At 41.3% G+C, this 21,642-nt stretch overlaps 2 long non-coding RNA genes across 2 annotated transcripts in view; one reads left to right on the forward strand and one right to left on the reverse strand.

Moving 5' to 3' along the window:
* Positions 1-6,078: 6,078 nt before the first annotated feature.
* LOC138886898 (uncharacterized) overlaps positions 6,079-21,642 on the reverse strand; it is a 41,719-nt gene continuing 26,155 nt past the window's right edge. Inside the window, exon 3 of the long non-coding RNA XR_011405855.1 lies at positions 6,079-7,119. This is a non-coding gene — a long non-coding RNA (uncharacterized lncRNA). The remainder of the gene's footprint in view (positions 7,120-21,642) is intronic.
* On the forward strand, positions 7,515-14,955 carry LOC104226824 (uncharacterized). The gene is made up of 2 exons (XR_710942.2): positions 7,515-8,028; positions 14,638-14,955. It is a non-coding gene; the product is annotated as an uncharacterized lncRNA (long non-coding RNA).

The following is a 21,642-nucleotide window of genomic DNA, read 5'->3' on the forward strand; positions in this document are numbered from 1 at the left end:
AGGTGCGGACTCGCAAAAGCGGATATGAGCCGCAAATGAATCCACAAGCGAAGAGACCAGAAGACGTAGATGGGGGAGTTAAGCCGCACCTGCGGGCCCGCAGATGCGGAGTTTGGGTCGCAGGTGCGGAAAGGCGACTTTAGTGAAAAATCACAAAAGCAGTGCATTTGACCACAGAAGCAGAAATAGACCGCAGGTGCGAAAAGCCTGGGTCAGAAAGTATAAAAGATTTCCTTCGCGATTTTTGGTCATTTTCCTCAATATTTCATTCGGGGTGAAGCTTTTGGGAGCAATTTTAAGGGAGATTGTCAGAGGGATTCATTGAGGTAAGGTCCTTGGTTCCTAAGCTCGTTATTATGATACTTTTATCTTTGTTAGCATGAAATTTAAGGGAAAATCAGTGGTAAATTGGGGGTTAGGGCTTGGTTAATTGGAGAGTTTTGAGTGGTGATTTGAGGGGCCATTTGCAATCCGATTTTGATGCTTTTGGTATGAATGAACTCGAGGGAGGATAAGGAGTCTATTGATGTAATTTTTATCAGATTCCGAGATGTGGGCCCGGGGGTCAGGTTTGGCCAATTTCGGGATTTGTATTGTAATTTGATTATTTTCGCATGGGCCTCGTTCCCTTAGCATATTTTGACATCATGATTCTGATTTTAGATAGATTCGACCCGAGTTGAGGCCGAGGCGTGAGGCAAGGGCATCGCGGCTAGAGTTTGGACTAGATAAAGGTAAGTAATGATTGTAAATATTTGTCCTGAGGGTATGAAACCCCGGATTGCACATCGTTGTGCTACTTGAGGCGACGCACACGCTAGATGACGAGCGTGGGGTCATGCACCGTTAGGGATTGTGACTTAGTCCGTCCTGTATGATTGTTTAGCCGCGTATTTGATTAAAAACTGTTTGCTATCATCATGTTTTGGGCTAAATGCCATATTTGGGCCTCGTGCCAACTGTTTTGGACCCTTAGGGGATTTTTACTACTATTCCTCACTGTTTTGATTTCATACTTGTACTCAGTCATGTTGTATTCTACTGTTTTCATAACTCAACCATATTTACTTCGTTTTTTATATTTTTAAACGATATTTTGGGCTGAGCATCATGCTTTACTATTGCCCGAGTGGCATGAGAGATTTCTAACTGAGTGAGGCCGAGGGCCTGTGTTGTGAGGATATTATGGGATCGGGCTGCGTGTCGCAGCAGTGTTGTATCGATTTATGATTATGAGCTCGAGGGTCTGCTTTGTTATGCCACGAGGTGGCTTGATATGAGTCCGAGAGCTTGTTTAATTACGCGACGAGATGGCTTGTTATTGCGCTTGGGCCGTAAGGGGCCCCTCCCGGAGTCCGTACACCCCCAGTAAGCGCGGGTACCCAGTGTGAGTGATATGTTGTAGCCCGAGGGGCTGTTGTTGTTTCATATTTTTGCCCGGGGGGATATTTACGTTTTTATCATTTTTACTCACTGTCTTTATCACTCGTTTGAAACTATTGAAAGTTCTTTTAAAAGGGTTTTACTGAAACTGAGCTTGATTTACGAAGGAAACGATTTTTGTATTGTTTTGGAAATGTACTGCATTTTGATGTAGCGTTATGTTGTGTTTTACGTGTTTTCTTACTACTCAGCTTTCATTTACTTTTATTACTTACTGAGTTAGCGTACTCACATTACTCCATGCACCTTGTGTGCAGATTTAGGTGTTTCTGGACCCAGTAGCGAGTGTTGATTGCTCAGTGGCAGAGTCAACGGAGTTAGCAAGGTAGTTGCTCGATGTTCGCAGCACTGCTTTTCTCCCTCTTTTCTTCCTTAGACTGTATTTAGTACATATTTTAGACACTTCATTGTATTCAGACCTTAGTAGATGCTCGTGACTTGTGACACCCCGATGTTGGGCTTGTGTATTTATTCTGCACTGTTTATTTAGACTTACATTATGAGATATCTGATTAATTAAAGACTTAAAAATGATTGTTATTGATTAAATGGTTAATTCGAGAGTTGTATCAGCTGGCCTAGTTTCACGATAGGGGCCATCATGACTGGGTCAGTTTTAGGGTAGTGACACTCAGGTTAATCGGAATTGATTTGGGAGGATGATTCTCAACTAGGAAGCTTTAAGTTGGAAGAGTTGACCAAGTTTGACTTTTGAGTATTTGACCTCGGATTGGAGTTTTGATGGTTCCGCTGGGCCTGGAAGGTGGTTTTAGACTTGGGCATATTCCCGGATTTGCATTTGGATATTTCTAGAAGGTTCGACACTTATTGGCCAAAGTTGAAAATTTGAAGGTTTGGAATGTTCATGAGTTTGACTGGAAGTTGACTTTGATGCCATTGGCTTTGGATTGTGGTTCCGGGAATTGGGATAGCTTCTTATGTCATTTGGGACTCGTGTTCAAAATTTGAGTTCATTTCGAGTTGATTTAATAAGGTTCGGCATGGGTTTTGGAAGGTGAAAGATTCAAAGTTCATTAAGTTTGATTTGAGGTGCGAATCATGGTTTTGATGTTGTTATGTGTGATTGGAGGTTTCGATTAGGACCGTATTATGTTATGGGACTTGTTGGATTGTTCGGACGGGGTCGCGAGGGGCTCGATCGTGATTCAGGTTGATTTCGAACCATTTTTCTTCATATTTGCATTGTTGGTTTCTGTTGATGTCTAGTGCACCAAATGTTCTTCGCTATCGCGAAGTTTGAGGTGCGATCACGTAGGGGAATATCTAGAGATGGGTATTTCTTCTTCGCGTTCACGAATATTTGTCCATGTTCACATAGGTTGCTAGAGATTGAGCATCGCGTTTGTGCAATTGTGTATGCATTCGCGCAGTGTAGAGCTAAGTTGGGCAGGTCTTCATGGCTTCTTCATCGCGTTCTGAGCCTGGGGCTGCATTCCCGTAGAGACTTTTCGAGGCTGAGCATTTTGTGCTTCACGATCGCGAAGCTTGTTCCACGATCGCGTAGAGTATTTCAGGGGCAGTGCGTTTTTCTTCTCGCGATCGCGATTCATTAATTCGTCCAGTGATTATAAGTACTCTATTTTTGGGAGTTTCGGCCATTTTAACATATTTAGAGCTATGGAGCTTGAATTGAGACAGGTTTTTAGGCAATTTTCACCATATGGGTAGGGGTAAGTGTTCTCTACTTGGTTTTGATTATATTTCATGAATCTATCCTAGTTTTTGGCATTTGGTTGATGATGACAAAAGAGAAATTAGGGTGTTTTTGACTAAAATTTCATAAAGTAAAATTTTGAGTTTTGAGCATTGTTTTCGAGTCGGATTTGAGTGAAACTAGTATGGTTGGACTCGTACTTGAATGGGTTAGCAGATTTTGAGAGTTTTGTTGGGTTCCGAGGTGCGGTCCCAGGTTTGACGTTTTGGTTGACTTTGGGGATTTTGAATAAAGTTCAATCTTTATTGATTGTGATGGTTTTCTTTGGTATTATTTGATGTTCTTGAGTAGTTTATAGCTAGTTTTGAGCTGTTCGGAGGTCGGTACGGGGGGGGGGGATAGCATTTTTAGTGTATTGTTTGGCTTGCTCAGTATTAGATTAGGCTTGTTCAATATAAGTAACACTTCTAAACTTTGCGGTAAGGGTATGAACCCATGAATATATGTGTTATGTGTTTGTGGTTGAGGTGACGCATATGCTAGATGACGGGCTTCTGGGCGTATATCAGGTGAATATTGACTCGGTTGATTCAGTAGTACTATGTAGCTATCTATCTTGTTTCTAAACATGAAATTCCTACGTCTTAGAGTAATTGAGTTGTGGTCCATGTTAGAAACCATGTTTAGGCCATGTACTCATTCTATTGGGACCCACTGAGGTCATTTCTGCTGTTGATTTATTTGCTTAAATTGCAATTACATGCTCAGTCATATTCATTCATTTGCATATCATATCTCAGTCTCTGTTATCATTTATTGTCACATCATGTTATCATTGTTTGGGCTGATTGGCATGCGATTTACGAGCCAGAGAGACTGGAGAGATTGATGACTGAGTGAGGCCGAGGGCCTGTTTGTGAGTGTTATTGATGGGATCGGGTTGCACGATGTAACGGGTACTATTGACTCATGATAGGATCGGGCTGAATGCCGCAATAGGCATTATTGATTCTTGATGGGATCGGGCTACAAGCAGCAATAAGTTTTATTGGCGCTTGGGCAGGATCCACCCCTCTGGAGTGTGACATACCAACAGTGAGCGCAATACTTATTAATTCATGATGGGATCGGGTTGTGCACCGCCACATCAGGTACCTTACAGTGCTGAGTGACTAAGTGTGATGAGTGATTAAACGTGATGAGTGGGAGTGTGAGGCAGTGATACTGAGTACTTTGAGAGTATGTGTCACGCTCCAAACTAGAAGAGGCATGGTCGTCACCTCGTGTCGTACGAGCGTATCACTCTGTAACTGTGGACTCTAGAGGGGTAACCCTCAACTTAGGCTGATGAGGCCATATTCTAAATCGTCTGAAAATAACGTTTCTCTCATTTGTGGGGTAAACATACCCAAAAGCTCATATATATAATTGTAGAGGCTGACGAGGCCGCCATGAACATCTAATGATATACAAACTATACAGGACTTGTCTACAAGCCTCTAGAGATAATTGAACTGTACCATGGTCAGGACAGAGCCTCGACCTACCCATCAAACCTGTATATATAAAATGGACTCCATGGTCTAGACCTGGCAACTCCGAGGAAGTGGATCTTACCAACTAAGCTGATGTTTGACTTTGTCTGCTGGGAGGGTCTGTCCAACTGTCAATGAGGACCTACAGACATGAAATGCAGCGTCCCTGGCAAAAGGGACGTCAGTACAAAATAATGTACCGAGTATGTAAGGCAACATGATAACTGAAAGCTGAAACTGAACTGATAATATAATAACTGAAAGTAACTTGGAGTCAAAGATAATCTGAAGATATGCTTACCTACTAATACTGGCTCAACTGTCTCAATATAGTAAGTAAAATAGTTGTCCGGCGTTATAAGGCTCAGTATGTGTAACGGATCTGCCGTAGTAGGCTCGCTCGTAGGCACTTGGCCATACTACGCTCTGTATCTCGGCCATTCTGGGCTCGCTCATAGGCGCTCGACCACAGTAGGCTCGGTATATAACTCACCATCTGATCAGAGGTTGCCCAATAGGGGCCTGCCCATCGATTATAGCTCGATGGTAGTGAAAATATTGTAATATTGTATATATATAGACTCTCTGCTCTCTTGGTTAACAGAAGACAAAACTAAACTGAATATGAAGTCCCGATAAGGGAGAATACTGTAACTTATGAGAGTAGGATAGTGTATATAAATTCGGGAGTATGAACTTCTCTTTATGCCTCATTATCAAACACATGTAATTATGAGATCATGCCAAAATGAAGGAAAGACTTAGTCGTAACATACCTTATCACAATATATCCAATCACCAAGTTGAACTCGCCTCTTCTCACCTTAATCTACAACAACGATAATAATACTATCATTAAGTTATGAAAGGTACAACTATCGTACAACGGACGACAAGCTTATTTTGTATAAAAACGGGCAGCATCTCCCCTATAATCCTTATTTCCTCCAAATTCAACATTACCCCAACAACATAAGAACACAACAATAACAATATATATACATTATTTTCTAGCCTTATATTACACCATCAAATACTACAAAATAGCCCAACACACTCCAATCTTTTCATACACAAAACGACCACCATAGTAGTGTCAAACGACCCGAAAATATTACGATGAACGATCAACCCACCACCCTACATCTATATAGTGATTATCCACACCCTTCCTCATCCAAAACTCCACAAAGGAGTAGTAAAATACGCAGCCCAATAGCAACACAAAACAGTCCACAAAATAGTCCGCTACAAGTGAATAACTCGAACTCACGGCTTCCGACCACCGTCCCGTGAGTTCTTAAAAGTATAGAACGACTTACCATGAATTTACATAAAAAAATATGGATGAAATAGAGCAGTAAACTTACCTTATTTGTTGGATAATTCAGCCCTTATCTTGGTTCTTCAAACTCTAGGTTTTACCCCCAATTAGAACTTGAAAGGGAGAGAAAATCCATTAGGGTTTGTGGGTAGTTTTTGGGAGGAAGTTTGCAGGGGTTTAGGTATGGTTATTTGTGATATATAATGAGGTTTATATTTCAGGAGATAAGCCCTTAAATGGGCTCTTTGGCTAACCCGAAATTGCCTCTTTTTGGGCTCTCATTTAACCAAGTAGGTGACACACCTACTTGTCACCTAGTAGCCTATGCAGTCTTGCCAAAATTCATATCTCTCTCTACTCTTATGTTGTATTGATAAATGGTTTAATGAGTTAGAAAATAGACTCATAGAGCTTCAATTTTATGGGTGGAACACCCCATAAATCTAAGTATATTGGGAGAAAATTGCAGTTACATTTGACCTAAGTTTAAACACATTTATGAATGTAACTTGTGATGACCTTTTCCAACTTTTGTTCCACAACTCGCTCGACTTCAAATCATAACACACGTCTATCACACAACTAAAATAATTCATAACATAATCTCCTTATAATTTTAAACACCCTATTCTCACCCAAAAGTACATGTTACAATATTCCCAACTTGTCGACTTTCGGCGAAACTTTTTTTTCTTCAATTCATTTAGCTTCGAAGCCTTCAAACCCTCTTGGTACTTGGTATTCATGATCTTAAATATTTGTAACCTCCATTGTAACATGATTAACTTACTTTATGTACTTTCAAAGTTGATCTCATTTCTGAGTTTACATCAATTGACTTACAAATACTTTCACGTACGAAAACATAGGATGTAACATCATTCCCTCCTTTGGAACATTCGTCCTTGAATGTTGATTGATGCGCCTATTAGTCTCATAACCTATAGCTCTTATGAATATTTTAATACTGTCCTTTCCATCTAGGCATTTATTTTGTGTATAAATTCGAAGGCTAGGGCATTCCCCCCTTTAGGTCTCTTTCTCACACCACGACTTGTTGTCGGAATTCTTCAAATCTTGTAGCTGTTGCGACCTTCTATAATGCAGCCTGTATGTGCGCTTGTGAGCACCTAATTTTTGCCCTGCATGAAAAATGTCACGTTTAATTTCATGTCATCATAGGTCCAATTTGCATGAAAAAATTAATTTTATTATGAAAAAATCACAAAAATGGTCATTATTACATATTTAGCTTTTAGTCTTTAGGAAGTAGTGTCTTTATTTAGTTTTAAGTTAATTAGTTGTTTTAATAGATAAACAATATCAATTTTTACAAATTAGATTGATTTAGGATTTTATTAGATTTTTAAAATCAAAGAAAAAGAAAAATGAAAAAAAAAAAATTGATTTAGTCTTCCTACCCCAAAGTTAATTAGCCCAAATTCATGACTCAAATCCCTTCAAGCCCAAACATTGAGCCCACATTCCTACCCCTATAAAATAAGACTTAACTTCTAAAATAAAAAAATACCATAGATCCCTAAGCAAAAATCCGCCGTTTTTGGACCTACACAAGAGAGACCCCCCTTTCTTCACAAAAAAACCTTCCTTCTCCGATCTGCCACGAACAAAATGAATTAATCAGCAATACTACACCTTCAATCTCAAAACCTAGCTCCCCACCCTAGCTTCGAACGAAATCAGCCGCAAACAACCACTAATAGCAACCCACTTCTGCCATCTTCCGACTCCCAGCACATCCAACAATATAGTAACCCATCAATTTAGCAAATTGGCCAACGAGCTGCCCAACTGCATCTGGTGCCACCGATACAAATACTTTTTCTCCTTTCTTTGCTTTAGCAACTTCATGAAATCCAGCATAAGTCGTTAAACCAGTCATCCCTAATTAAGTTTGATGTGCCGTCGGGGTTCAAAATTCGCATGTTGGTCCTTGTCTTTGGATTTTGTAGCAATTGGTTGAGCTTTGAGCATCGTCTTCAAGTGTATAACTTTTCGAACACCAAATTGAGTGATAGTTCATCTCACAGGTCCACACCCTTATCCTTATCTTTATTATAACTTCATTTATGAGTTATTTGAAATGTGGTTTTGGCTCATTCTTCCTAATGTTTTTTAATCGAACTAAGTTTCTTGGATTGGGATGATTTCGGCGTCTAATGAAGCTGTTGGACCAACCTTTAGTCAATATTTGTGTCAAAATTTAATCCAATTTGTCTTCTTATCTTGTTTCGTCAACCTATAGTATTCTGTTATTCTATTTACTCTTTGTCTGTTGTTTGTGGATTCCAAAAAAATATTTTGGCAAGTGTGAACTAGTCATTCTCATTATCTGTGGTATATTAGAGCCATTGGGTCTTGTAATATTAAAGTGAGATTAATGATATTTTGGGCTTTTAGATTTAATAAGTCACAACAAGAATTAGGATTCGGACTCAAATACAAACTGGCTGAAATAAAAATCTACACTTCATCCACAAATGATTTCCATAACTCTGGATTTTCACAATAATCTTGAAGTAGTTTAGGAAAATAACTCATGAATATCGTAGTTTGCTTTAGGCGCGATTGATAAAATCATCGTGGCCATCATACGGTTCCCGTAATGTAGTTGTGATAACTAATTTCCAAATCTGGGGGTACATTTATGTGAACCCCCACAACTTCTAATAACTTTAATAAATTAAACATCTTGTAGATCGTGGGTACGGTTCCCGTGACATGATTCGCAATGTGTATCAAACAAACAAGTGTACGATAATCGTAATTTGTTCCAGAATAATTTCATAAAATAATCAAAAGCGGTTATAAAGTTAAAAATGCACAATAGGTTTAAAATGTGTAGTAAATTTGATAATAGGCCAATAATTAATAGTTTAAGCGACCGTGCTCGAATCACGGAACCCAGAAATGCCTAACACCTTCTCTCGGGTTAACAGAATTCCTTAGAATTTCTGGTTCGCAGACTTTAAAAATAAAGTCAAAATTTCCTCGATTTGGGATTTTAAAATAAACCAGTGACTTTGGACGCCAATTAAACTATTCCAAGTGGCGACCCTAATAAATTAAATAATCTCATTTCGATTAATGTCACTTTAATTGGAAAAACTCCCTTATATCCCCCCACGGGTGGATAAAAAGGAGGTGTGACAGCTTTGGCGACTCTGTTGTGGATAAAAATCCAGAACTTCTGGTTCAGGGTTGAAGAATTCGAGCTTAGAATAACTGTTATAATTGGCTTTTATATATTATCTGACTTTTATTACATGTTTGAGCCTAATGTGCTAAATCCGTCTTTTATCGCTTTGATATTATTTGAACTATATATAAACTGCTCCGTAACCCTTCTCTTCTCATATTCGAGGAAGTGCACGCTGGCGTGACTTCTTTTATGTTAGTGTCATACCCCATTTTAGAAAGAGGTTCGGACAAGTTACAAAGCTGGATGACCTTTTGGTTCCCGGTACGTAACCCCCCATCGACTCGAGTTGTACGCTCGGGTACACCAGGTTTAGAACAATACACCCAGATTTTTAAACTTAGAATAACTCATCCTCATGCCGGATCCCTAGTAGGAACGTTTGTTTACATCACGTGCATTTGACTTTGGGGACTCAACACAGTGGTTGAGTCCGTCTAGGACAAGTGTACCCAAAATTAAAAGACCATTCTGATGCATCTTACGTGCTACTTGCGCATTTGTTTGATTCGGCTTGCATGTTGACCAGCTTCTAGAATAGGGAAAGAAAAAATACAAAAAACAAAACAAGAGTGAGGTTGGTATTTGAAAATCCTGAAACTCTTCCAAAATTCTAAAAAAAAAGTCATTTCAAAATGAGCCAAATTTTCAAGTGTCATGTTTCCCTGTTCCATCAAAACTGACTGAACTACGTGGGTCTGATTCTCACCGGATGTGAGATACGAGGCAAATCTCATTGGTTCCAGCCCCAATTTTAAAAAAATCCAAAAATATTTTCCTTTAGTGCTTCTTTAGAAATCTTTCCTTAGAAAATTCAAAAAAAGAGAAGTTTTTTTTAAAAACTCAAAAAAATAGTTTCCTTCTTTCTAAAGTCTTTCATACGAAAAAAATCAAAAGAAAAGAAAAAACAAAATTAAAAAAATCAAAATCCAAAATGCAGGTATCCTTTCTTTTGAATTATTTTTCCCAAAAATAAAAAAAAGAATCCAAAAAATAAAATTCTTTTCCTTTTTTAAAAGTCTTTCTTTCGTAAATGTCATAAAAAAATTTAAAAAAATTTGAAGTTCAAAAATATTTTCGCTTTTCTTTATTCGTAAATAAATAAAAACTCAGAAATCCAAAACATTTTCTTAAAAGTCCCTCTTTCGAAAGTCGAGAGGCAACATCCAAAATCCAAAAATATTTTCTTTCTTCTTTAGAAAAAGAGAAAACAAATGAAAATCAAACAAAAATATTTTCTTTTTACTTTTAAAATTTCCAAAGTTCAAATCAAAATCAAATGAATTTTTAAAAGTCTTTCTTTCAAAAATAAAATAAAAAAAATATTTCCTTTCTTCTTTTTAAAGTTCTTTCAAAAATTCCAACCGAAAAAAAGTTAGTTTATTTACTTCATTTCGATCTTCCCGAACTACGCAAGATCTGATTCATGCGGCGACATGATATGTTGGAAATCCTCATCGGATTCGATCATAGCCATAAAATTAACTGAGTGAAAAATAAACTGAAAAAAAAAATTGAGAAAAAAAAAGAGTGAAAAAAAGAGAGTGCCAAAAAATAAAAGAGCGACAGAAACAAAATAAAAAAATCAAATCAAGAGTGATTAAATAGAGACAGAAATAAAAGAAAAGGGATACATACTGAAAGGGTTAACTAAGGTCGGGATGAAACATGCAACCGTTCAAACACATGATAGAAACGTTTAACTATTTAGGTGCATTGCATCCAAACGTGCGATTTCCTATCTGTTAAGCGTCTCAAAACTAACAAGGTTGTTAGGTATACAAATTAGCCAGACTTTGGTGGTTGGTTTTGTTGGTAGTCTAGCCTCCCTCCTTCACAAGATCTAAAGGCACAGATGGCCTTCGCAAGCAATCTACCAACCATCGGTCCTGAGGATAGCCCGGCATTGGCTATTTTGCAGCTAGAATCAGCAGCTGCTAAAGAGAATAAGATGTTGCTTCTTCGCATATTGAAAATGTGGGACGCCTGGTCTAATGGTATGGAACTGCCAAGTGCAATCCTTGGGTTCCTTGAATTGATCCCCAGGTCAGGTGAGATTACCAACGCCCATGTGCCCAACCCGCTCATCCCATGTGGGCACCCTCCAATGCCCTCCAATAATCCTGGCATGCCTTCTGTGGTTCGCCCCCAGGCGCCAATTTCCAGGGCACCTCCACTATTGTTCTCTGCAGCACCAGTCTGCACCAAAACACAACCAACTTTACCACGGTCGTATATTGAGTCTCTAATGTTAACCTTTCAGGGTCCACAGCTTCAATCAAAAATATAATATGTGACCCCGTTCTCTTTCACTCAACCCCTGCAATATGATCTCTTGGTGGAGCAAGAAAAGGTTATTAAAAATTCCGAGCAAAAGGAAATGGCTCGGAAGATGAAAAGCCTCGAACAAAGCCTGTAAAACATGCAAGGTCTGAGTGGCCAAAAGAGTGTCTCATACTATGACCTCTGTATGTTTCCCCATATCCACTTGCCGACTGGCTTCAAGATGCCAAAATTTGAAAAGTAAGACGGGCACGGAGACCCGATCGCTCATCTGAAACGATAATGTAACTAGTTGAGAGGCGCTGGTGGAAAAGAGGAGTTGCTAATGGCCTATTTTGGGGAAAGCCACACCGGAATCGCTTCTGAGTGGTATACGGATCAAGAAATTACTTATTGGCATGTGTGGGACGATATGGCCCGAGATTTTATCCGCCAGTTCCAGTATAATGTGGACATCGCTCCCGACAGAAACTCTTTGACCAATTTGAAAAAGAAAACCGCGGAAAGCTTCCACGAATATGCTGTCAAATGGCGTGAGCAAGCTGGCAGGATAAAGCCTCCAATGGGTGAAATTGAAATGGTCACTATCTTTCTACAGACCCAAGAGGCGAACTACTTCCAGAACATGATGTCCGTTATGGGAAAGCCGTTTGCTGAGGCTATCAAAATTGGGGAAATGGTTGAAACGGTTTAGAAACAGGGCAAATCTTGAGTCATGATGCCTTTAAGGCCACATCACAGGCTGCTCAGAATGGTTCGGACGCTTTGATGAACAGAAATGGGTTTGAAGATGGAGCCATGAGGTTTCAAGCTCGAGGGGGCCCATAGTTCATTTAGCCAATCATATGTGACTCCTATGGTCCCACCACACTATTATCCCCTTCAAGATGTTGCTTATACCAGCACCACCTCCTTATGCGGTGATGAATGCGCAACCTTACCCGCTGCTACAATATTATACACAAAATCGAGCTCCACCTCCCAAAAATGTCCATCCTTACCCAGCTCCATATAATCCCTAACCAAAAGTGTAACGACCCGACTGGTTGTTTTGCTTTTTAGAACCTCATTCCCCTAAATAAAACATCCCGCACTTGCTTTAACTAATTTACGACCCGCGGGAATAGTTGGTTCGGGAATTGGAAGAATTTGGGTTGAAATATGCTCATTTGATTCCTTAAGATTTTCTTAAAAGGCTAAGTTTGACTTTGCTCAACATTTTGAGCAAACGGACCCGGATTCGTGGTTTGATGGTCCCGGAGGGTCCGTAGGAAAATATGGGACCTGGGCATATGCCCGGAATCGAATTTCGAGGTCCTTAGGCCGAGTAATGAATTTTTTATTAGAAATTGTTAAACTGAAATTCTAAGGATTTAAAAAAAAACTAAATAATGATTGATCACATGGATATCGGGCTCGTATGTTGGTTCCGGAGCCTGATACAAGTCCAATATAACATTTAAGACTTGCCCGCAAAATTTGGTGTCAATCCAAGTAGTTTAAGGGTGTTTCGGCTCGTTCGAGGAAAATTAAAAACTTGAAGTTCATAAGTTTGACTCAATTGGTTTTAGGGGGTGATTCTTAGATTTAACGTTGTTTCGGGTGTTCCGAAGGTTCGAGTAGGTCCGTTTCATGATTCAGACTTGTTGGCATGTTTGGGCGAGGCCCGGGAGCCCCTAGCGTCAATCGGACGAGGCTTGAGTGAAGTTGGAAATGTTGAGAAGTGCTGAAGCATCTGCTTCTGTCATAATCGCACCTGCAGTTTTCCGCCTATCGCAGATGCGACCAAGGTAGGCCAGGCCCAAAACCACAGAAGCGGCTTCAAGACCGCAGAAGCGGTCGCAGCCCACTTGGTTGGTTCCGCATATGCACCCAATTTCTCGCAGAAGCAGGACTGCAGATGCGGAAATCGCTGAAGCAGTGAGCTTCATTTAATACGGGTTCTAAGTATTTTTGCCATTTTCACTCCTCCATTGGCGATTTTGGGAGCTTTTGAGAGAAGACCTCCAGCTAGCATCTTGAGGTAAGCTTATCCCACCTATTCTTAGTTTAATACTTGTGTCTTAGGTAGATTAAACACTATGATTTAGGTAAAATCATGGGGTTAGAGCAAAAACCTATAGTTTTGATAAAACTTAGATTTTTCCACGAAATTAGGTATGAAGCGAAATAAAAATTATATATTATTGATCCTTAGATTACAAAGAACAACTTTCTTCGAAAAATTTCGGAACTCGGGCACGTAGGCCCGGGGTCGAATTTTAGGAAACTTGTGTTTAAGGTTGGGAATTGCTTTAATAGTTAGAATGTGGTCTTATGAGCTTGTATTGACTAGTCCTTACCCCATTTAACTAGTTTTGGATCGTTTGGCTTCAAATTGAGAGTTCGGGCTCGTTCTTAGTATTGGAAGAGCACTTTGGAGCGAGGTGAGTCTCCTTTCTAACCTTGTAAGAGGGAATTGTCCCCATAGGAGTAATGATTGTATAATTTGATACTAAATACGGGGGATACGTACGCACTAGGTGACGAGAGTCCGTGCGTAACTACTATCATGTTAATTGTCCGGGTAGTTTAGGACTCGTGTCATGCTATATTTGCAAATGTTATATGTCCTCTTGCTAATGTGATCATTTAGGATATGCTAGAGAATTGGAAATGAACATAAGCGAACATATGTTGTGTTGAACACTGGTATGAGTTTATTTGAATATAAATGCGCCTTCTTGTATTTTTCTGTTGATAATTGATATTTGTGGATCAGGCCGATCGCCTCGGTAGAAATAGATGCATCTATGGTTCGCGTCATTCGACCCTCTGGCAGTGCATAATTTCTTTTATGTTGGATCGGGCCGTCGACCTCGGCATAACATGCGCATGATATTTATGTGAATTTATTATTGATGACCTGCTTGATACATGGCTTAAATTGTAAAGGATTAACTAGGGCATTAAAATGACATGACTTAGAAATACTTATTTCAACTGTTATATTTTGTGACCATCACGCCTGGCATAACATCGTATTATATTATTTGGCCCTAGTATGTATCAAGTCGACCTCTCGTGCTTCGAGATTAGACGGGATACTTACTGGGTACATATTGTCTATGTACTCATGCTATGCTTCTGGTACTTAATTGTATAGTTTCTGAGGCAGGTTCATCTGACTATCAGACCGGTGTGCGTCCCTGATCATAGTCCGAGACTTCCACGGTGAGCTGTTTCCCTGCCTGTGCCGATCAACAGCTGGATGGAGTATTCCTTACTTTTGACTGTCTATTCTGTTTCAGACAGTATGATAGATGTATTATTTTGTATATTCTACTAGTTTTCCACGGTTTGTGACACCAGGTCTTGGCACACACATTAGTAGACGTTTCTTTTGGATTGTATAATTATTACTGAATGTGCCTGCTTTTAATTGAAAATTAAGAAAAATGTTGTAACTATTTGGGTAAGTAAAATAAGAATTCACTAATACTTCTGCATTGGCTTGCCTGACAACGGTGTTGGGCACCATCATGACCTATTATGGAAAAATGGGTCGTGACAACATGGTATCAGAGCACTAGGTTTACGTAGATCTCACAAGTCATGGGCAAACCTAATAGTCTTGCGGGTCGGTATGGAGACGTCTTGGTATACTAAATCTCCCTCTTCTGTCGTGCAGTGGTTGGTATACTAAATTTCCTTCTTCTATTCTCTCATAGAGGACACGCATGGCTGATGTTCCAGACCCGGGAGGAGCTTCTCCTCCCATTGCTAGAGGCCGAGGCAGAGGCAGAGGCCGAGGGAGGGCACCAGCCCGAGGTAGGGGACAAGGGCATCCTAGAGCTATTCTAGTAGCACCACCAGTAGATCCTGCGGGAGATCCTATAATCGAGGAGCAGTGCGAGGTGCTCGCAGCCAAGCCTACCCCGACAGACTTTATGATATCACCAGGTTTTTAGGAGATCATGGGCTGTATGCTGCGATTCATGGATTCCATGACTCAGGCTGGTTTATTTCCAGCAGATCCAGCTACATCATAGGCAGGAGGGGAAGCATAGACCCCTACTGCTCAGGCCCCTGGACATGGCTGCAGTGTATCAAACTCTGGGTGCACTACCCGCAGATGGGGCCTAACCAGTGGCTGCAGTGGCACCCCAGCCCAGACCAGCTGTGGATGGCGACCTGCGGAAGTTGTTGGATAGATGGACCAGACTTCACCCTCCTGCCTTCGGGGTTGAGCGTCACAGACAGGTGCAGGGACAAACTGCACAAAATGAGGATATTGGAGTCACATGGGGTTGACTTTACTACTTTTCAGCTAGAGGGCAGCGCTCGTAGATGGTGGCCGTCTTATGTTCTTGGCAGGCCAGCAGGTTCCCCTCCCCTCACTTGGGGTCAGTTCATACAGTTATTCTTGGATATGTACATTCCACCCTCTAAGAGGGAAGAGTTGTGGTATCAATTTGAGCATCTGGAGCAGGGTCAGATGTCCGTGATCGATTATGAGGTGAGGTTTTCTGAGTTGTTTCGTCATATACTTATGATACTTCCCATTGATGCAGAGAGAGTGCGAAGATTTGTTGCGGGGTTGCACCCCGATATTCGAGCTAGCATAGCCCGAGAGGTGGAGATGGGTACTGAGTATCAGCTAGGGGTAGAGATTGCTAGCAGGATTGAGGGATATTGCCAGAGGGGTAGAGAGCAGATTCAGCAGGACAAGAGGGCCTGGGTTTTTAGAGAGTTTAGAGGTGCCCCAGCTAGGGGTAGAGGTCACTTCAGGAGGGGTTAGCCTAGCAGACCCCTATATTCAGCACCACCACCACCTCCCCGAGGTGCTCTAGTGAGACCGTATTTCAGTGCGACGCCGGAGAATTCTTACCGCCCACCAGCTATTCAGGGTTCCTCCAGTGGTTATTCAGGTCCACAGGGTTCTTCTAATTCTTATTTTAGTGCTATGTCGGAGAGTTCATACCATCCACCGGCAATTCAGGATTCTTCCAGTGGGTCTACAGGCCATCAGGGTCAGCCATCAAGGCAGCAGGTTGCCGCACCATAGGGTTGTTTCGAGTGCGGAGACCTTGGTCATATGAGGAAATACTAGCCAGGCTTCGGGGCAAGGCAGTACAGCAGGGTCAACAGCCTATGATTTTAGCACCGACTGCCCCGCCACCTAGAGGTGGAGGGTAGACTGATAGGGGCCTTCCTAGAGGTGGAGGCCAGGCAGGGAGAGGTCAGCCAACTACTGCTCAGTTAGGTGGATGCCAGCTAGCCGGCGCTCCAGCCAGATTTTATGCCCTTCTGGCTAGGCTAGATGCTTTAGCCTCAGATGTCGTCATCAAAGGTATTATTTCTGTCTGCGGTAGAGATGCTTCGATATTATTTGATCCAGGGTCTACCTATTCGTATGTGTCATCTTTGTTTGCTCGTTTTCTGGTTATTGCTCTTGATCCCTTGGGCACTCCTGTTCATGTGTCCACTCCTGTGGGCGATTCTGTGGTTGTGGATCGGATCTACCTGTCCTATATGGTCACACTCTGTGGTTTCGAGACTAGAGCAGATCTCCTGTTGCTCGATATGATCGATTTTGAGATCATCCTAGGCATGGATTGGTTATCTACGTATCACGCCGTCCTAGATTGCCATGCCAAGACTGTTACTTTAGCGATGCCAGGGATGCCAAGGTTGGAGTGGAAGGGTTCCACAATTGATACGTCTGGCCGAGTTATCTCTTTCCTGAAGGCTCGACATATGGTCGAGAAGGGGTGTTTGGCTTACTTGGCTTATGTTCGGGATACCACTGCAGGGTCTCCGACCATTGATTCAGTTCTAGTAGTTCAGGAGTTCACCGATGTGTTTTCTTCTGATCTTCCTGGCATGACACCGGATCGTGATATTAATTTCTGTATTGACTTGGCTCTAGGCACCCAGCCTGTATCTATCCCATTGTACCGTATAACTCCGAAGGAGTTGAAGGAGCAGCTTGAAGAGTTGTTACCAAAGGGGTTTGTTAGACCAAGTGTATCGCCTTGGGGTGCACCAGTGTTATTTGTGAAGAAGAAGGATGGGACGATGCGGATGTGCATTAATTACCGCCAGTTGAGCAAAGTCACCATCAAGAACAAGTATTTGTTGCCTCGTATCGATGATTTGTTTACCAGTCGCAGGGTGCTAGGGTGTTCTCCAAGATTGACTTGAGGTCAGGGTATCATCAGGTGAAGATTCGAGATTCGGATGTTCCGAAGACTGCATTCCGGACTAGATATGGCCATTATGAGTTCCTGATGATGTCCTTTGGCTTGACTAATGCCCCAACATCATTCATGGACTTGATGAACAGGGTATTTAGGCCTTACATTGATTCATTTGTCGTCGTCTTCATTGACGACATCTTGATATACTCCCGTAGCCTGGGGGAGCACGAGCATCATTTGAGGGTAGTGCTTCAGACCTCGCGAGAGCAAAAGCTATATGCTATGTTTTCCAATTGTGAGTTCTGGCTCGAGTTAGTGGCATTCTTGGGGCATATTGTGTCAGGAGAAGGTATTAAGGTGGACCCCAAGAAGATTGAGGCAGTTCAGAGTTGGCCACGTCCTACTTCGGTGACCGAGATCAGGAGTTTCCTGGGGTTAGCAGGTTATTACAGACGATTCATGCAGGGCTTTTCATCTATTGCATCACCTCTAACTAGATTGACCCAGAAGGGTGCTCCCTTCTCTTGGTATGATGATTGTGAGGCGAGCTTTTAGAAGCTCAAGACAGCCTTGACTACAGCACTAGTTCTTGTGTTGCCTTCCGATTCAGGGATGTATACGGTATATTACGATGCTTCGCGCGTTGGATTAGGGTGTGTATTGATGCAGGAGGGGCGAGTTATTACATATGCTTTGCGTTAGCTGAAGATCTATGAGAAGAATTATCCTGTGCACAATTTGGAGTTGGTCGCGATTGTTCATGCTCTTAAGATAGGGAGGCATTATCTGTACGGGGTATCATATGAGGTTTATACTGAGCGTCTCAACTTACAGCACTTGTTCAAGCAGATGGATCTCAATTTGAGGTAGCGTAGATGGCTTGAGTTGTTGAAGTATTATGACATCACCATTCTTTATCACCCGGGCAAGGCAAATGTGGTCGCAGATGCCTTAAGCAGGAAAGCAGAGAGTATGGGTAGCTTGGCATTCATTCCAGCAGAGGAGAGGACACTAGCTTTGGACATCCAGTCCTCGGCTAACAAACTTGTGAGATTGGATATTTTAGATCACAGCCGAGTTCTTGCGTGCATTGTTGCTCAATCTTCATTGTTAGGGCAGATCAAGGCCCGTCAGTTCGATGATCCACATTTGGCACTTCACAGAGAGACAGTGCTTCAGGGTAGTGCCAAGGAGATTTCTATTGGGGAGGATGGTGTTTTGCGACTCCAGGGTTGCTTATGTGTTCCTAATGTGGATGGTCTGAGGGAGAGGATACTAGAGGAGTCACACAATTCACGGTATTCCATTCATCCGGGTGCTACAAAGATGTATCGTGACTTGAGGCAGCATTATTGGTGGCGGAGGATGAAGAAAGACATAGTGGAGTATGTGGCTAGGTGTTTGAATTGCCAGCAGGTCAAATATGAACACTAGAGGCCGGGTGGCCTACTTCAACAGATGTCTATACCAGAGTGGAAGTGGGACCACATTACTATGGATTTCGTAGTTGGCTTGCCCCGGACCTTGCGAAATTTTGATGCAGTGTGGGTCATCGTGGATAGGTTGACCAAGTCGGCACACTTTATACCGGTTGTGACTACTTACACTTCGAAGAGACTGGCTTAGTTTACATCCGGGAGATTTCCGGTTACACGGTGTGCCTGTTTCCATCATATCAAATAGAGGCCTTCAATTCACTTCTCATTTCTGGAGAGCTGTTCAGGGTGAGTTGGGGACCCGCGTGGAGCTTAGCACATCATTTCATCCACAGACTGACGGGCAGTCGGAGCAGATAGTCCAGATCTTGGAGGACATGCTTAGAGCATGTGTGATTGACTTTGGAGGGTAGTGGGATCAGTTCTTGCCTTTGGCAGAGTTTGCTTACAACAACAGCTATCAGTCCAGCATTGAGATGGCTCCATTTGAGGCTTTATATGGTCGGCAGTGTCGTTTCCCTATCGGGTGGTTTGAGCCTGGTGAGGCTAAGTTATACGGTACATATTTGGTGCAGGATGCCTTGGACAAGGTAAAGTTGATTTAACAGAGGCTTCACACAGCTCAGTCCAGACAGAAGAGTTATGCGGATCAGAAGGTGCGCAATGTATCATTCATGGTTGGCGAGAAGGTCTTCTTGAAAGTCTCGCCAATGAAGGGTGTTATGAGGTTTGGGAAGAAGGGCAATCTGAGCCCAAGGTTTATTGGCCCATTTGAGGTGTTGAGACGAGTTGGGGAGGTTCTTTAGTCATGATAGGTGCCACTTTCTTATGGCGTGCATACAATATTGTAGTGAGATTATTGTTACAAGATCATTTCTTCTTTAGGTCACTATGCTTATGTTGAAGCCTTCTTCCTTATTTCCTCAACTAGTATTTCGTTGCAGTGCTTAGGGAAGACCCTCTGACTCGTGTAAAGTTGCGAGCTTATTACATTGTATACCTGATGGAATTTTTGATGTATTTACTCGCCTATAATTATCCTTACTTACCTCTGTGCCCTTATGCTCGTAGGGTTACTTCTAAACTAAAATTTTGATTATCTCCCCAGTGGCACTCTCTTTTAGTTCTGTAATACTTATATGGTGCCTTTAACTACCCCAACTCTTATTTGAATATTCCTTAAGGATTATGATGTCATATCTGTGAGACTAAATTTCATGTGTTGGGTTTCACTACGTTTATCTTGCATGATCTGCTGATTTATCTAAGATCTCTTGTCTAGCCATAACTAGGCTCTTCCTAAATCAACTACTAAGTACTAACCAGTCCATGCTCATATCAATAATTCGTATACTCTCTCTCATGTTATGTCATTTGTCTTAACTTACCACTTGCACTAACTCGTTAAGTATCAAGCGTTCATTCGCATTTATTTATCAATAACATCCTAGAAGGGAAACCTTACTGCATCTCCCCACCATCATACTTGCATAATGTTCTGGAGTCATAACATATCTGTAGGATCTAATAAATTCAATCTCTTCCCTTTCAGCTTTTTACCGCATTCTTCCTTTACTATTCTATAGTTACCTCTTCATCTTTGGCATCTTTTCACATCTTCATTAACTCCTACTCACCTTGCTATAATCCTTTTGTACCAAGGACAAATGAATTCCTTACGCACAAGGGTTACACCTAGTGTAACTGGAACACTTAATCCCTTAAGCTTAACTTTGCTCATAGTGCTTGCTTTAGGGAAGCGTCTTCCTAAATGACCTTTAAAGGTTATTCTTTTGTTGTCCTTTTCTATTATTGCCGGAACGCAACCTCTTAAATTATCATGATGTCAACTATTATCAAATCCTCCGGTCCCTAACTCATGTTCAATTTTATCATGTTTACTAGCCCATAAAAAGTTTTAATACTCAGAGGGTCCAACTTAGCCTTCTAGTAATCATGTTGGAGTCACCAACTTATTTCTCAAAATAAGGATACAACTTTGTGGCATATACTCTTTTATTGTCTCAAGTCATGTCATCTCTTGTCTTTTCCTTCATTTGACTATAGACTCTATCATTTCGTCATATTCTGATTTACCGTTATCACTCATTTAACATACCTTACTCATAATGCTTCATTTACTCTTTTCTTATTCTCCTGCTAATATTTCTGTCTATCACATTATTCTGAAAACCTCAACATAACAATGTTTCACTTTTAGCTCCCCTGGCTTAATCCACTATTTTGGGTTACTCTAACCCAAGCTGGATCCTGATATTTCATCCTTCTCTCAAACTATATATGTTAGCTCCCATAGGGCATAACTGAGATAGATGTGGCCAATTGTACATACCTCTATTACTGTTGAAAGTAAACTTAGAGTACTTGTATTTCTCTACCTGAATTGTAAATATTGATAATCTCCACTAACTGGGTACCTCGTACCCTTCTTCACCTTGCTTCAATTACATGTTGAAACTTAAACTTTTACCTTATGATACTCTCATGACCTGCTATTCACGGGGTGTATTTGATATTCCCATC

This window comes from Nicotiana sylvestris, chromosome 3, assembly GCF_000393655.2.
Source record: "Nicotiana sylvestris chromosome 3, ASM39365v2, whole genome shotgun sequence".
NCBI classification, from domain to species: Eukaryota; Viridiplantae; Streptophyta; class Magnoliopsida; order Solanales; family Solanaceae; genus Nicotiana; species Nicotiana sylvestris.